The following is an 18,855-nucleotide window of genomic DNA, read 5'->3' as shown; positions in this document are numbered from 1 at the left end:
CCCCCAAAAATCCTAGACAACCAAATAGGTCAAAAAAAGGAATATGAAATTCTTGGAAATAGTTGCTATAATACAAAATGTGTGTGCCACACCCTACTTTTAAGCAGCACTGCTGGTGTAGAACCATTGAGATCTCTGTGGTACAGACTGAGAACTACACTGTATCTTTATTTAGAAGTTCAGAATTTAATATATAACCTATTAAAACACAGGCAATGGGATGTTTCAGGCAATATGTTTAACAGATGGTGGCTACCCTGACTATGTGTATGGGTGCTGGAGTTAAATGTAAGCAGCATATCTCTTCTCTTTTTTCATTTTTTTTTTTTACTTTTTAGATATTACTTTTATTTGATGGAAGAAGTAAATGAAGGCAGAAAACTTTCTTCTGCTTTTTTTAACCAGTTCCACTGGCCAGCTGTTTCCCATATTAACTTTACCAAAGACCAGTGGGGAAAAACATGCAATTCCTTGGGTAAACAAATTACAGGCAAAAGGACAAAAGTAGCACATTTGTGACTGCGTACGTCAGCGATTTCAGATATAAATCTCTGGGGCCTAATTCTGAATTTGTTACACACCCACAAACCTGAGAGCTTGTCCACTTGCGCAAATTAATCCCAACTAAGGATGCAATTTTAAAGCAAAATAACCCTTCTTGGATGCTACCCCAGGTCTACATCCCTGTTGTGGTTTAACCCCAGAATGCAACTAAGTGTGTGCAACCACACAGCTGATAGCACACGCATCCCACTCCCACCCTCTCAAACCTGGGTAGGATGGGGAGGGGAATCAGAAAAAGGTAGAACTCACAGGTGCAGATAAGAACAGTTTGATGATTGAAATAAAGTATAATAATAATAATAAAAAAGGGAGGAATAAAACTCAAAGCAAAATCAGAACTTTTAACTCAGGATAACAACACCTTGTTCTGGATGCATTAGTGGTTTTTAGATGACAATAACCTTTCGAGGACAGCTCTCCCAGAAGGAACCAGAACTCAGGGAGCAAGTCCTCCAGGGCACATTGAACTAAAATCACAGGAGGAAGCCACAGGGAATCTCCTCCCGGCATGTGCCAAATTCTTCCCTCCCGGCTTGGTTGCTCCTTTGCGCTCCTGAATGTTGGAGATCTAACCACAGATACAGTTCAGCCTTTGAGATATCTAAGAGGGCCCCAAAGCTACTTTGCCCCATAAAGACAAAGCTGCTTCTGAGTGATACAAATTTCTAAGTCTCTTCAGAGGCCTCCGTGTCAGGTGCAAATATCCCCAGGGATAACTGCTTCTTACCTGTGCTTAGAAGCCACAAATAAATGAGCACGGCTTGTCTGCTGGCTTTTCCACTCCCTTTTTTTCCTGCCAAATCAATCCCAAAATGCAGTGCTGGAAGAACATACGGAGTTGAATATCTCAAATAGATGGACAGGCAGAGGTGCAAAATGAGGGTCTTGGTGGTTATTTGTTTTCTTGTGTGAAAAAATTAGAAGTGGGTTTTCAATTCAAACATGCTGAGCCAAGCAGCAGTTTCCTAGCATGGCTAATGCTCCCCTCACATTGCTTTCTTTTACTGGCCTTCAGTGAGATTCTGCTTTTTCCCTGCACAATGTTTCATTTCTCGGTCCTACTTCTGTGCAAAGACACTGAAAGACAAGCAGATTTCTCCACAGTATAAACGTGCTAAGGGTACCAGGAGAAGCCTACTGTGGAAGAGTTTACATTTACTTAGGAGAGGAATGAAACAAATGATTCTCATACCACCAGCCAGAAGGGGCAGAGCCACCTTTTTGTCCATCACTCATGGGACCTACCTGTCTGTGTGGCAAATACACACTGGACTTGCCTAGGGGTAGCATTAACAGCACTAAAAGCTCAGGTTGCCCCAGTATCATCAGGCAAGAACAAATGTCTAATCATTCCAACCAGGCAGGTCTGCACCCACCAAAATCCTGCACCCCACCGGTGGCAGGGGAAGCAGCAGCGAACTAGGCAGCAGAGAATAGACCAGCAGTACAGGCCTTTTCACACTCTTACCTGAAAGGCAAGGCAAGATGAGAAAGGAACGTGGTGTTTTAAAATAAATTCTCTCACTTCCCTTCAGGAAAAGCTTGGAAATAGGACACCCAAACGGAATAGCTGCAAAAACCTGGGAAAAGGGAGTCCGAAATGTTTTGACCATGGTATTTTTCATTGCACTGTAGAAAGGAAAACAAAACCACTCAAGAGTACAAAGCTTGATGTCACAAGATTGCTACCTGAGCAATCTCGTGACAATCTACAGAAGGGGAGTTCTGTTTAGCCTTCCTGCTTTCCGTGGATTGCCCACAGTCCAGCCCCAGGCTTCCAAAACCATCCAAAACGGCCTGCTTAGCCATAGTGAAGATACACCTCAAGAACCTATGTATTGCTACCCAAAGTAGCCTCTGTTATGTGAGCTTCTCCACAGATGGTTGCTAGAAATGCGTCTTGTTCGTTTGCATCATCTCTTTATCTAGGTGTAAAAAATGACAGCCTGGGAGAAAAATGAAACCTTGGGAGGTGGTCTCGGGTCAGTCTGTCAGTCCTGTGTGATGAGTCGACACCTTATGCCAGAGCACTGGCTATCCTTAAAATCAGGCATTGTCATGGCAAGAGACAGACAGGGAAAATATTCAGGGTCTGTTTCAAAGACTCACATTACCATGTGTGGACTCCATCCACCATGGGCAAAGCACTGATTTTCCCAAATAATGTGTGCTGTACGTATGTTAAAAGGTGAATGTGTAATCTGATTATTGCCTATTTCATGAGTACCTTTTCCTTCTCAGACACATGGGGCAACTCATTGGATAATTATTGATTTTTTTTTAATTCTGGATGAATAAAATAGAAACTTCCCATGAAAATTCATTTGTCTATGTAAATTAAATTCCTAGGACCTTTTGAACACATGCTCTCATGAATAATTTTACTGGCAAAAATGCTTACCAAGACAGCAGCTCTCCAGTGGACACTGTAGGGTACAGCAGAAAGTAAATTTGTACCCACAGCCAAGAGTGCCTGCACCAGGAGCCCATCTGAGAGGCAGTCAGGGGATGCAGGGGTCCAACTACACACCATGCTTCATCAAATCAGGTACATCTTTTGGTTTGGAGTCTGCTCACCTGATCCTGGAGGCCCAATTCACATTTCTTTCATACATACTCTCTGTTTGTATGTCTTAGTTAATATTACATCTTTGATGTCCAGCCTTGAAAAAGAGCCCCAGAGGTTCCTTCTACACATCTTTGCACATCTGACGAGGGGTCCGAGTTCTCCCAGTCTCCAGAAATTTTTAAGTATGTGAAAGAAGTTGTTCTGAGGCATTTCTGTTGTGACTTTGCCCACAAACTACTCCAAACCAAAGGCTGACTTGTCTGACAGAACAAACTGGATGAAACTCCAGTTTTGAAGAGAGAAAGATTCCCCTAAGCAGTTCTCTGCAAAAAGGCAGGCTCTATGAATCTAAATATTGCTGCGTATATTGAGATAAAATCTCTGCTGATCTACCTATTTAAATAAAATAGCTGCCACAAAATAGTATAACCCAGCCACATAGAAAAAATGAGTTTATTATTGTAATTGGGGGGCGAGGGGGGCAGGAAGGTGAAACATCTCAAATTTTCCCAGACAGATGCTTCTCTGATAACGTGAGTATATTCACAAGCCTCCTCACAAATGCCGTGCTGTATCCACATGTGCCAATTTTCATTCTTTCAAAGACTTCAGTAGTCAGGCTTAGTGCATATGAGTGCAGCCGATGCCTTTGACTGAGGATATTGTTATTACTGAATGCACTTCTGTCACATTTGCTCATCTGAATGCAACCTCTGAGGAGTTATCTGCACACAAGCTGCTTTGGAGAGTGTGCAGCACAGACCTTTCCTTTTTCATATTACATGTATTTGTTCTCTTGAAAGGCTTTTAGCCCTGAGGTAAGGATTAGACAACAATTTAGCAGCTTTAAAAGACATCATAAAAAAATAGAGTCAGCTGTCATCTTTAGAAGAAAGAGGCCTCATTTGGTTTTCAAGGATGTTGCATTGTTTTCTACATAGGGTTACTGCTGCTTACAGCAGATGCAAAACAGAATCATTTTGGCAAACTGAAGCATTCTATAAAATCCACTGCTGTGAAGTCATTGTGATAGTCTCTCTTTTCAACCAGTGTTCCTCACACATCTAATTTGTAGTTCACCTAACTGACAGAAAAAACAAATGTTTCAGCTGACACTTTGAAGTGAAACACAAAATGGAGCCCTCGGCATCACCAGCTTGGGCATCCAAACGAGTTCATGCCCAGCCTTGAAATCAAAATCAATTTGTGTGAATAGCTGCTCCCATTGCTCTGGACAGAGCTCCCACCCCCCTACCACACCAGCCAGCATGGGGCTACATCATCTCAGCAACCCTCTGGAGAATATCTGCTCCATCCTAGAACAAGAAGACTGTGCAAGTTAGAGGGCAAGAACATAGCAGTATGCTTTTTTCTGGAATACTGACTTTCTGCTGAAACCTCTCAGGTGAATATGCTTCCTTTTACACAGCAAAGCTGTATTGCACAGTCTTCTAGTGTTCTCCAGACAGTATTGGTAGCGCAACAGGTTCACTCTTACAGAACAGGTTTTGTACTGACAGCAGTGCAGATGACCACAGCCCTGGTATACCTTCAGAGACAGGCTCGGGATTTGGTATGTTCGAAATGACTCACCAACAATTTGTACATTGGAAACAGCAATTAGTGCAAGAGAAAATGTTCTCAGTTTTAAATCCATGACATGCTAAAAAATAGTGTTACAGGTTAAAGCAGTGATTAGTGTAATTAATGCCCAGGTTTGATGCAGAGGTCTGTAAAGAAGCTATTAAGCTCTTTTATGGAACTAGGCAACTAAAAGAGTGAGAGCACCCACTGTTGGTCAAAGCGTCAGCATAGAGCCACTCCTAAGGAGAAAACTTCTGGCTTAAAGGCATTTGATTTCAATACAGAAAAAGGAGAGGTTAGGGTACTGATCAGTGGAGCTGGCTTTTCTTATGCCTTCTTGCTAGGAATTTTGAGGAAGAAAAGCTAATAAATGCAGCAGCAAGGAAGCACCAAACACAGGAGCTGTGGCAGCATAGTGCAGAGAAGTTGAGAGAGAGGTTTTAAGACAAGCATTGTCAGAAAAGGCTTGAATCTGTTGCAAAGATGCTACTCCTGCTTGATCCAAAGACGTAAGACATTGATACAAGCCTCAGACTCTAATGGAAAACATCTGGTGGGGCCCAAACTACTTCCCAAATGCTTGTGTCCAAAAAGGGGATAACAGGATATTCTTACCAACATTTGGGAGTCGCTCCAGAGCATTATTCTTCAGAAAACATTGTTCTGGGCATTGTAGCAAAGAGTTAGACCTCAGCTAGGTGACAAAGTTAGAAAGCTAATCTCCCCTGGATACTCTTGGTACTGTCACTGGGGACTGACAGGCTCTGAATAGGCTCTAAATGAGCTCAGCAGAGACTCAGCCCATGATGTTCCAGTTATTATACCACTGTGGTTACAGTTTGACATGTCATTGACAAGATTTGCAATGAAAGACATTTTTCATTTCATTCTTTTCTCACCAAAGAGCAAACGGAATCCATTGTGCAAAAATCACTGGTTCTTCCTCAAAGTTCAGCCATTTTTTGAACAATTGATCAGACAGCCTAGACTGCTGCTAAGTCCTTTGAGCCTACAACAGGATAAAGATTTGATTGTTAATGTTGCCACATTTTACAGCTAATTATGCTGTTAAGTATGTTCTACTGCAATACTGCTAGGGGGAAAAAAGAGAACCTTCTCAAATAACTCAGTTCAGAAGGACCTTGAGAGCTTCCAGCCCAACCTTTTGCTTAGATATCAGGCTGGAGACAGAAAACAGCATGGGTTCTTTGGCCAGTACATAGGCTAACCATTGCTGCAGAGCAGCACTCTGCGGAAGAGACCAGAATAAGTCAAAACAGCATATCTCTGCAATTAAAATATATGGAAAAATACATAGGGAAGCATCAAGCTAGGCTAAGGAAGCACAGCATAGCACAGCACAGAATTCTCCAAGTGCTAAGGCACATTCCCAGAAGGGGTTCCTGTTGTTTTGTTGTTTGGTGGGTTGGTTTTTTTTTTTTAATTTGCAAGCACTGAGAAAAAAAAATAATAAAAAATAATAAAGTTCCATGAAACCCAAAGTAATCTTTCAAAGAAGTACCCGTGATTTTCATTCAGATCTCAGTGCTTGGCTCCTACACATTGTAAGGAAATATGAAGTATATCTCCCAATAAGTATGCCCCTGTCAGCTTCAGAGAAAACCAGGATCCTAAAGAGAACTTTAATTTTGGCTTGTCTATGGTTTAACATGAGAAAACAGATGTGAACCAGGATGGCTGAGAAGAGCCAAAAATATTTATGTTGAATAGAGGGCAAAGAAACTCAGCACAACTGCATTCAACCAAAAGCTTGAGGTGGGGGGTTTGGGACATACTAAATAAAATGGAATCTCAAACACATCTTTTTGATGAGGGCAATGTCATTAAAATAAATGCAGACACTCATGCTAATACCTGTACGTGATGATGCCACAAACTTAGAAGCTTTGGAAAGACGTACCCTGACTTTCCCAGATGTTAGTCAGTTCCACTATAGTTCTAACCCTAAGAAGCGCAGGTTATTCTGCATAGAGTGAGTTTATCTGAATATGCAGTTCAATGGAAAGCATCTGTAAACTATTTCGAAGTAAAATTACTCCCCTGGCATTATAAGAGATAATTGTTTTTATTTTAAACTATATAGTATGCTCCTTCAGGGGATTATTTTCCAGATTGCGATTGCAAGAAGATACATAAATTGCAGCAAAAGTTTCAGGAGAAGTCATGAAAAAAGGAATAAAAAGAAAAGAAAAAGTTAGGTTAGATGTATACATCGGTTTACCACATGCACTGACATAGGAATGAAGATTGCTGGGGTTAACAAGGCAAATTATTATACCTTAAAACCATTATTTTATTATCCTGATAAGGATCTCCAGTGCACATAGTAACTAGATAAAAGACAACATTTACTAATATAGAGAGTTAGGAACTTGAGGAGATAGTCATAATGAACTAGCTGGAGTTGACAGCCTTCTGGCTCACACACTGTATGATATGAGCCATCTTCCAGCACCTGAAGAAATTAGTTTTGCTCTCTTCTGTGTAAGGTGCACACCTGCCTATTTGTGTGCAGATATGTGGATTCTGATATAAGGCCTGCTGAAATATGTAGGAAGGTTCTTATTCATCTCAGTGGAGTTTTAGATCGGTCTGTAGCTGACAGGAATTTAGAATGCATTAATACTGAACATTGGCATAGTCAAAGTTTCATATATCTCCACAACGAGCAGCCAGCACCAACCCCCTGAAATATATTTATCAAAACATATCTTTTCTGTGACACTACTGCTTTCATATTTTTTGTGTTTTATTTTATTGCTGATGCCTTTTTCTTCTGTATGACTCAAACTAATAAACTAAGTGCTATGCTAGTAATAAAAGCTGGCAGAGTCAGAGGCACCCCATTAGCATGCTGTCCTGATGGAGCAGGGCAGCTCTGCCCCCCAGACAGTACTTATGGAAGCAGACTAAAGAAGCACACCTGTATCCTTTCTTCTTCCTTGAGAAGAAAATATCCATCTAGCCTTGCAAGATGTTGGTGTTAATCTTTATGGAAATCTTCTTATTACAATAAGTTGGCAAAGCTGCTATTATTGGTCACATGAACATTACAAGACACACGTCTAAACAAAATTGGGCATTTTGATTTTTAAACCAGGATTAGTTTTCAGTGATTATGATTCCTGGCACAAAGTGCCTCAAGCACCATATCAGCTCTTATTTTCTTTCCTTTCCTATATTAAAGCATCTAAATGAGATTTTATCATGCACACATGCATAGGGTAAACACAATCTTAAGATACCACTTAAGAAATGCTTCGTGTTAAATTATAATCTCTTGAGTTTCATGCTATATTCCAGATGTCATTAGAGAGATTAAAGTGTACCTCTTCTGTGCCTTGTTTATTTTAAACATTCAGGATTCAAAACCATATAAAAGGTAAGATTTACTGTACCAAAACACAAATGCATAGTGCTGTTTGAGGGAGACAATGTAAGGAGTCTCTGTATACACTGCCACTGATACTTTAACCCCAGTTTGGAAGTATTCCAAGTGTTTATTTCAGCCATAAGAAGCCTTCTTAATTTACAAGAACAATTCACTTGTTAACCAGCCTTTTTCTTTCTTTTTTTTTTTTTTTTGTTTGTTTTGAGGGGGGGTTTGGTGCAAGGTCAGAGTTTAGCTGAACATTTAGACAAAGAAGATACTGGCTATAGTCACTGACTTGAACAGTGCAGTAGTGAAAAACAGTGCTTCAACATCATGGCAGAGAGATGATCTGATCCCAGCCTCACCATGGTACTCAAGGACACAAACCTGTATCTCCTTTTCTGGGGCACCACGCACACCCTTTCCCCTGACATCATCCCAGACCAAGGGCACCCTTTCTGAAGCCCCAGCCCTGCCTGCAGGCAGCCCATGCTGCAGTCCCTGCAAAGGTGGTTCCATGAGTTGGTGGGGAGATCAGATATCCCTGTGCCTGCCCTCGGACACCTCAGCCTCACAGCCTCCCTTCAAACCATCCAGGAGGAGACAGTGCCCTGCAAACACACTGCAACACCACTGGCCTTCAACACGGGGCACACACATCTCACAGCATGCGTTTTCCTGGGCTACCACTAAGAGAAAACAGCTTGCCCTTCATGTGCTCTCATGGGTCATTTTAGACTCTCAGGGTCACTCTGCATTACAGTTCCTCCACAGATGCTGCAAGCTTGCAGCACCCCCCACTCCCTTTCCAACAATGTTAGCAATTTACGCACCATGCATGTCCACATGCTGGTAGAGACACACAGTCTACATGCCCTCTGCAGTGGGATGTACAAGAGCAAGGGATCTGGCCACCAAAGCAGAAAAACCCTGAAGATGCTGAAGTACATACTACTATGGGAATGTGAGAGAAAACTGCAAAGAGTTTAAAGAATGGAAGGAAAACTGGCAGACAGATTGGTAAAAAGCTCAAGGAAAGCACTAAGATTACATGGATAAGGATAGGCTGAATATTCAGGACCCAAATATTATGGAAGATCAGAGAAAGGCAAGAAAAGATTTAACAAATAAAGCTGAAAGATGTGAAGGAGAACCTGTGAATTAAAAAAATGAGGTAGAGAAAGGAGAACAGTAATGCTCAGTGAAATGAGGTCTAAGGAAAGGCTATTTTGGGGAATGGAAGAATTCGTTCAAGGTCAGTCACTATATCCCCAGGCTGAGAACATAACCATTGGATGAGGACTCTGTATTACATTTATCAGACAATACCATACACTGCTTATGCAATCATGAGTCTCTGAGATCTTTTTTTTACAGGCTTCCCAGGAAAGGGACATGCGTACATCAGATGCAGCATCTGTTATTATCAAGTGATACAACCAGAACAGCCACCTGAACAAGGGCTCAAAGAAAATGGCCAATGAGATTTGCAGAGAACTGTCTCGTAAGAACAGGGCATGTTGTAAACAGCCAGACTTGAGACAGCTAATGCAAATAAATTCCAGAAAGTTGTTTGCATGGTCATTTTTAGGCCAAATATAAGTGTAAAGGTGGAGATGACACCCACACCTCCCCACTATCTAGCCAACATCCCCCATAGCAATCTCCAAAGCATGGCAGAAGGGAAAAACATCTGAAGAGAAGGAAGACTTTCTTAATGTCTCGTGGCAAATGGGGACCAAGAGACAAGCTTTAGAGACATTTGGTTTATACTTAGAGGGATTTCTGTTAAAAGGGGTCACACACCAGAAAGTGGGTTGTATCAACAGAAGGCAGACTGAGTTGAAAACTGCCCCTGAGCATGTATGGGGTGAATAGTTCCCACACCATCAGCTTCCAGTACTGGGTACAAGCACCATCGCCTATAATGTGGAGTTTTGCTAAAAACCCTGTTTAGTCCACGAAGAAGATATTTAAAGTCTTCTGTGGAGAAGAAATTTGCCCATTTTGCATCTTCCATGTGTTACTGCCAAAAAAAGAAATTATACAAAAAACCCTACAGAGCTGCGATGGTTAGTGAACCACAGCTAGCAGAACAAGTTGCAGCCAGGAGCAGAGCAAGGAGACATCGGTAGATGTGTGTCTTCATACACTGCGAGACTTGACAGACAGCTGAAAACTGATAAACTTCCTTTAAAATTGAAACCTGTCCTTTTTATGATACCGGTCAACTCCTGTAAGGGTTACACAGATTCAGATATTGCAAGATCAGGAACAGATATCTGGCAGAATAAGCCATGGTTTACTTTTGAGGCTGAGTTTTAAGCAGCTGGTTCTGACCTTGAGAACAATGTCCTAAATTATAGCCAGTCAGAGTATACAAAAATAAAACTGTCTATGTCTAACGGGATACACTGAAGAGGATGTTGAGTGAGAGGAATCTCAGAGGACGTTTGATTTTATTTTTTTAGTGTAAAAGCATAAAGCTGTTTTGTCATAACAGTTTTATTTCTCATTGCACTTGTGTGCTCTGAGACTTTGCTAATAGGAATGATAAATTGAAAACAATTTTTTACTCTTAAGATATTTCAAAAAAATAACTGACATTTGAAATCTGCATGCTTAGCAGGTCATTAATTACTTCATTTAAGAGTTGACAGGTCTCATGTCATGCTATATGCTGTTTTTCAAACTGTCACACCCACGCTCTGCCTAAAAGCTGTTGAGTATAAGCGTCATCATTTATAATGCAAAAAGGGTATCATTGATTATGTCCTGATTATTCATCATAATGCTTTCTTTCATGTGTACTTAATCATTGTGGTTTCTTGGAATATGCAAACCTTTCAGGCAAATCTTTCTACGGAGCAATCCAAACAGCACTCTGAACTGACACCAGCTGGGTAAATAGGGCTCAGGACTTTGAGAACAATGCAGCAGCACTAACCCCACCTACAGCCAAAGGAAGCCAGCTTTGGAGGGGACTTAGGAAGGAAGGACTCAGCATTGGCAGGTCTGAGGTCTAATTTCTACTGCTAGAGCAAGGCATGGCCCCAGGCCCAGGTTTGCCATGATGTCACCAGGATAACCATGGTAAACAGAGCCCTCTTCACACAGGCGGCTGCTATGGATCAGCCACCAAGACCAAAAGCACCAGAAAAATGTAACAAAGAGATCAAGAAATAATTTCCACCAAAATATTTACTTTATCATAACTACTAGCATGTGATTTTCTGGGAAAAGCTGATGGTGCGGCAAAGTCCATACACTTTTGGTCTCCAAAGAAAAAGGAGCATGCACTAGCAGTTGTCTCAACAATCACACTGGTCCTTTCCCGAGGACTTCTAGAAGGTTTTTTAACAGAGGAGGTTTACCAGGGTGAGTATTTCCAGTAGTCACAGAGACATATGCTAAAAGAGAAAGATAGAACTATCATGTTTTGGGGCTTTACCAACCAAGACAAATATAAATACTAAGTACAAACCTCTGACCTCTAATAAACCAATAAACTAAAACTACTCAGTGTATTTTCAAAAATTAAATTTCTGAAAAAAAAAACAACAAAAAAACCAAAACCCATACAAAAAACACAACAAAAAAGCCCCACAATTCTGTGGAGCTAGAACTGGTTTTTGCTATGTTGTTGGGGTTTATTCCACTTATGAGCGTTAACATCTTCCTTGAATCCTATAGAGATACTGAAGTTTTGGGGTTGTTGTTGCTGCCAACATTGTACCTGTGTGAGTACAGACCCCATGCATTGGAGCGTTCCTCATTCCCTACTGTGCTGACATGCCCCAACCGAGGATACCAGACTTTCTGCAAGCTGGAGCCTCCAGCCAGCGTCACAGGCCATGTCCATTGTTTTGGGCTCACACTCATCCCACAACACCAAACACCAGGGCAAAGCAGGAAGCTTTCCTCAGAAGTGAGATCCACTGTGTTTGGAGCTCTACGTTTGCTTCTGTGAATGTGTTTTTGAAAGGAAGCTCAAACCTTAAAATATTTATCAGTTAGACAAGAAGAGCCCTGCAGTTTCAAGTGCTTTCAGCCTTGGGGGAAGGAGCCTGAGGAGCTGTTTTTTCTTATTCTAAAAAAAAGGGAGTGAGAGCATCTCTAAACACAGGCGCAGGCAGTGCTTTAGCCAACAGAGATTAAATTATCCCCAGAGGAGCTGTATTTCTCCCATTAAAAAAAAATATCGCTTTTCACATCTGTGAGCATGAAGCTCTGGTTATTTGTCAGATGCGTAACAAAGTTATTTTAAAGGCAGAACATCATCTTGTGGGAATATCACTCTGTGGCACTAGTCAGAGCAGGAGGGAAAGGTTTCCCTTTTTATTACTTATGACCTGGGCACCAAGGAGGCTTGGCTCTGTCCTCTCCTAATCTTACTGGCCACAGCAGCCAAATGAGGGACACATACAACGCTGGTGTGACAGGGAGTTGGAAGGTTGCAGCCGCAGGCACAAGAGGAGGAGGAAGACACCTGCCTCTTTAGCCCATGGGTACAGGCACAGGCGCCCAAACCGTACAGGGCACCTTCCCTCTGGTGTAAGAAGCAAGGAGGGAGGGGGTCTTGGAGGTTTGATTCTACAGGGATCTTCATCACTTCAAGCAAGCCCTAAAAGTAACTCAAAGGGCAGTACAAGGAAATGTATATCATTCTAAAATGTTCTGAAGCATCTGCCATATGAGGCACTGGAACAGGCGCCCAAGGAAGTTGTGGCAGTGCTCAGGGCCAGGTTGGATGGGGCTTTGAGCAACATGGTCTAGTGGAAGGTGTCCCTGCCCATGGCAGGAGGTTGGAACTGCATAGATGATCTTAAAGCCCCTTCCAACCCAAACCATTCTGTGATTGTATATTTCAAATTATCTTCCTATATAATAGGGCTAAAAGAAATTGTTGGTGGCCTTCTCAAAATCAAGCTGGAAAACATTTTCTTCCTGAAGATCTTAATTAAACATTCTGAGCTGATTAATACATTAGACAGGCTCACACCAAAACTCCAGACCTGATCACTCAAGGCTGAACTTGAACAGTGAAAAATAAAACAATCTAAATAGGCTGTGGCACCTTTCTTTATGAAAATATGCAATTGGTAATTCCGTCTCCAAATACCCACCTTATCCATGGTGAGTCTGAAGGCCAGATTTTTTAGTTACAGAAAGCTTTCCCCACTTCATGTAATATGAATGAATTTTTATCTAAAATGGAGCTTGCAAAACTGTGAATTCCCTATCTGAATAAAACCTACCTACAGGCAGAAATATGTATCCACAGTACATGTATCTCTCTATGGATAATTCTGCAGTCCTCAGAGGCTAGAAAAATGGAGTTTTTCAATTGTGCAGAGGAAAACTGAGATCTGCAAACATTAAAAGGTTGCTCATATCCAAAAAGGAGAAACAGGGAGCTGAGTAGACACTGCAGAGTTTGCTACTTGATCACTGGACTCTTCCTTCCTAGGAAAATGCAGTCTCAGGGATAAGGGAACAAGGAGAAGTTGTCAAGAGGTCTCCAAAGCATTCAGGCCAAAAAATTTACCACCTTTAAATACTGAAGTTAGTCAAGCAGTGCTAATGTTAAGATTAAAATGGAGAACAGCATTACAGTTCATAATGGCAGAAAAAGTAATGCCGATAACATTATCTATAAGGTTAATTAATGCATAATTGTCCCTTGGAAGCCTTTTTCTTTTGTTCCCAAGCAGGTTGTTTGCCAAGCAAACGCCAATAGATGTGTGAACCACCTACAGCAAATGTTCATACAATGAAAGTTTCAGAAGTGACTGGTGATATTTGCTCAGGTATTATTTTCAGCCACCTGCACTGAGTTTACAAAGCGGGCGGGCAGCCGTCCTATCTTTTGTGTTTCCAGCTTTCGTTGCTGAGCTACCGCAACTCATTCCCAACAATGAAAATAAACTTGGCTGGTTTCTTCCTCTGCCCGAACCTCAGTACTTCCAGAAAGTGATTGTGTACCCCAACCACAAGAGGGGACTCCCTTCCTTTGAACTCTTTTATGTGCCCAAGAAAAAGTTGCATTTTGAAATCCACAGCAGCAGACTGTGGTCTAGGGGATGTTTTCCTAATAATCGAATGAACATGAGAAACAGTCCAAGCAGCAACATCAAACCTCCAGTAAGTGTTCTCTGACTTCCTGTGCCTTGAGGTCGACTCTCTGATAAGCCAACATGGTTATGCTATTCCCACATGTGAAGAATGAAGGAAATGATTGCAACAGATTATGGGTGCCATTCTTATTACAGAAAGCCACGACAGCCTCTTTTAAAAAGTCACCTTCAGCATGACTTTACAGCATACGTTTCATAACAGGGAGGTAATAACTAACCTAAATACAGGAAAGGGTGGCAGGGGAGACAAGGTTCAGCAATGCTGGAGGCTTCAGACCAGCAAAGGAGCCAAGTTTTTAAACCACAGAAACTGGAAACAACCTTCAATAAAAGCATAAGAGTGAAGGAGAAAAGAAGCTTAGAAATCGTGCAAAGAACATGGACGGAGACAGCATTCACAGCTGTCCCCAGGACTGTTCCCTGCTAAGAGAGGATAGGGGACAGAGCAAAGCAGGTGTGCCAATTAAATCATCATGGAAATGATCAGAGGAGAAGTTGCAGAATTGTATTCAGGGGTTTATTAATTTTTTTGTGTCTCTCTTTCTTCTGCTTTTCAACTGTGAATGCATCCAGAAATATTTTAGTAAGGCTAGCTATTCCTTAGTTTCATGTCATTTGAACCTAAGAGGATACAAATGGATATGCCTCCGATGCAGAAAACATCTTAGTAGAAGATGTTTGGAAAGTCTAAACTACATGATTCAGCAGCTCTGTGGCTTAATGACAGTCACACTGCCCAGGCACATAAAGGAGCTCAGTGATGGCCCAGAGCAAGGGCACACACCGACCAGTCAATATCCAGCCCAGTTTACTATAAATCATATAATATGATTCAAAGGCTGGTGCCTATCACCAAAGTTTTGGCTGTCCAGAGTGTGGGTTAAGGCCTGAGTTGTGATATTATAGATACCTTTGTTGACATGATCAACTGCTTTGTAATGAAATAAAAGATTGATTTTGCCATATGCCATCTGAATAACAAAATAGCAGTGTCAGATTGCAAAATGGATCTTTTGTAAACTACAAACATCAGAAAAAGCATTAAGTGGCCCTTTTCCTGCAGCTGTGCCTTGGAACAGAGGAAAAATGCCCTAGGTTGAAAGCCAACCTAAAAGGTTATTTTTTAAAACAGTTTCCCAGATAGATTTCAGAGATATATAAAGCACTGTAGATTGAATCAGCTAAACATTTCCAGACAAAGGCTGTCAATGGGTGCCTGCAACACCAAGAAACCTCAAAGGGCTTCATAGCAGCAGTGGGTCTGCACAGAAGACCCAGTCCTTCAATTCAACTAGTAATTAAGGACACAAGGCCTATTTTTTTACATAATTGCAAAAGATCAGTAAACTAAAAATGAGCAGGCTTTGACCATGTACCATGGTTTAATAGACAATACTCCACAGTTCTCTTTATGGACTTTGTGTGGATTTTTGTTTGTAAGTGTTCTCAAGTCTTTCTTTTGACCGAGGGCCCAAATGTTCTCCATACTGTAAATCCTTAGCATGCAAAATCCCCCCATGCTCCAAAAACTCTGCAGCTAAAATACAAAACAAGAGACATGCAGGCAAGAAACATGAGGAGAACAAGTACAATTAATTGTACACAGTAAGGCAAAGGAGTGATAAATAGGTGGCTCAGAAAATATTGTCATCCTGTCCCTAATCTATTTTGCAGTTAACAGATAAAGACCTATTAAAGTCAGAGAAAGGTACAGAAGTTGTCTTTGGGGCTTTTTGGCTTTTTTTGGGGGGGGAAGGGAATTTTGCCATTGTTTGAATTGGACAATAGTTTGTCCTGGATCAATATGCAGATTATAAACTGAATGACAGGCAAAATGTTGCTACTGTACACTTACAGTCATGGTGCTGTTGAGCTAACAGCTAGACACCTATAAGAAGACTGCCAACAGGCAGCAAGATTTTTGTTTGGACAGAAGGTGATGGCCTGGATTACAGAGGTGTACCTCTGACTCATCAGCATGAAGATTAACCTTGTGTTTACAAATTAGATTATCCTGGGGAAGATGTAGAAGATCGTTTCACAGAATCCAGGAGAAGTATTTGTGCATTAGGAATCTGGTGTTCAAAGTGAGTAAAATTATAAAATGTGGCTTATATTGGAACATCCAGCTCCAGGAAGACTTCAGCAGAACAGCAGCAGCTATCTTTCTTAACCCTAGCCACAATTTGCCCTACGATCTGTTTGAGCTAATTCTTTATCATGTTTTATATTGCAGCAGGCACAGAAAATTCATTTGACGCAAAAGGGAGGGTGTGTTTGTTTTGGAAAGTGCTGTGCTAAATTCCACGTTCAACATTACAATACAAAAACAGAAAAGAAAAAAGCACACTGCCTTTTTAAGTGAATAGCACTGTTGCCAAAGCACAGCTAATATCTCAGCATAGGAACTCACCCTGGCTGTCTTTTCTGCCACCTGCTGCCATTTTCCTCAGCACTGGGATGTACAGCTCTCCATCCCTGCCTTGGGAAGAAGGAGGCTATTGGCATGTCATCTCCAGTGAGCAGATTATCAGCCACAACAGCAGCTCTTCCATGTGCAGCGCCTCATAGCACAGGACATGGGCAATCCTTCACTGCAGAAAACTACAGTATGTCATCAAAGATCTTATCATCAAGGAGTTTTTGCTCTTCAGAGCGGAAGTGTGCAGTTCTATTCAAATATTCAAGAGGCGTGTTGCCCACATCCCTTCAGAATGAGTGAAAACAGATGGAAACCTCAACACGGGAAGAGAAGCACTTGCCAGAGTGGATTTTTCTCATCCAGACACACATGTTCAGTGTGGTGCTCTGGCAACATTACACAGTGGGTGGGCCACATGACTGTCTGCTACTACTTCAAGAGTCAGGATTTTGATTTTTTAGCTCAGGCTGAAGAAGTTCACATTTGAAGGTCCCAAGACCAGTGTTACACCCTGAAAAGCTCAGCATCTTCTCTTCACAGAGCGAGCTTTGCAAGAAACATCAGCAAAGCCCTTGCAGATGCTAAAAATCCTGGTTAAGAATTACAACATACACACCTGAGGGCATGTCGAATGTATCTGTCCTACTGCTGTTGTATTTTGCATGTGACATAGGAAGCAATTAGCTCAGGAGACTAGTGGGTTCAAAATATCTCATGTGTAAGCAGAGCTAAGGCAGGGGTCTGTCTCTCACCATTTAGTGGTACAAAGACAAATGGCTAAAGTTTCATACAGAAATTTGTTATGTTAACATCCAACTGAAATATATAACTGCATGGTGGACTGAGACCATGGTCTGAGCAGTGCTCAGCTGCCAGCTGAATCCAGAGAGTGCTCAAATCCTACAGGCCTCACATTAAAACATGTCATAGAGCAAAGATGCCCTAGTAATATGAGGGACACTGAGGTAGTGGTTTTGTGATTCACAAAGACCTCTAGGTGTGCAACACAGGAATGAAATGCAACTATCCTCATCTGGTAGATTTTAACCCTGCACAAGTTACACAAGGCACTGTGAGGCTCAGGGCAGTATGATCAAAAAGCAGCAGCTTGTGTCAGTACAACTTATGGCAAGTACATTGATACTGCAGTCAAAAGATGTGTCTATGCATTGTTGCATGCATACTGCTTACAAATAATTGCACTTGGTTCCTCTTAATCAAAATGATTGCCAGATAGCTAAATGCCTTTCTGATTAATTGGATGGCTAAACATGAGGGAGCTCTAATAACCTGTGAATCAATGAGATCTTTAGTATTCCTAATCATCAGAGAAGTGACCAACATCTCGGACCAGTGACTGACACTTCCTTGCACTCCAGTCAGCACTGGAACCAGCACTGCACCACCCCAGGTATGTTTGCAGGAACTGTCATAACACATAGCCCATGTCTTGTTTCCTTGATACAGTCCTCTATAAATCCATCAGAAGTGTAATAAAAAAATATTATTACAGTGAAAAAGCTGTAAACTTCTCGTCTTTAAGACATTTCTTTGGCTCTGTACATACATTGGAACAGTAAGCTGTGATAATCACATTTACTTTGGACTCTCAAAGATGCCTAAGGCAATCAAGCACTTGACACAGATTGATTTTCTTTGGGCACACCTTTGAAAACCCCAGCTGTTGTGCTTTCTCAAGCAGATGTGTCCCCCTGGGAGTGCGGCTGTGCTAGGAAAGGCACTGGCATTACACCTTTTGCTGTCCCAGCGGAGTAGCTGTAGGGACATTTTACTATGTCCTTGCAGTTCCCTTACCCCATTCAGTGAGAGCCAACTGCAATATTATAGTAAGCTACTTTTTTTAATTACTCTGCTGGTCTGAACACATTGCAAGAGTGTATCAACGCTGAGGTTTTCGTGGTAAGCTGGGAGAAGAGTTAACAGCATGCTACTAGCACTATCTAACCTCAGTTGTTTTATCCCAACATGGCTGTGGTTTGGTTTTCAAACAAGCTGAAAGATAAGCAAATATCTGATGTGAGCCCTCTTGAATCATGTATGTTTTATGAAAGCAAACAGCACTGTGTAATGTTGTGATTCATACCTCACTGCTGAATACAGGACAGAGTAATCATTACATGAGAACAGGTGTTGCAAGTGTTTTTATTCCTCCCCAAAACGAACA

The sequence above is a fragment of the Pezoporus wallicus genome, unplaced genomic scaffold (genome assembly GCF_028554395.1).
Source record: "Pezoporus wallicus isolate ANWC-B61680 ecotype Strahan unplaced genomic scaffold, APGP_CSIRO_Pwel_v1 contig_7011, whole genome shotgun sequence".
NCBI lineage: Eukaryota > Metazoa > Chordata > Aves > Psittaciformes > Psittacidae > Pezoporus > Pezoporus wallicus.
This window is presented reverse-complemented; position numbering follows the sequence as displayed.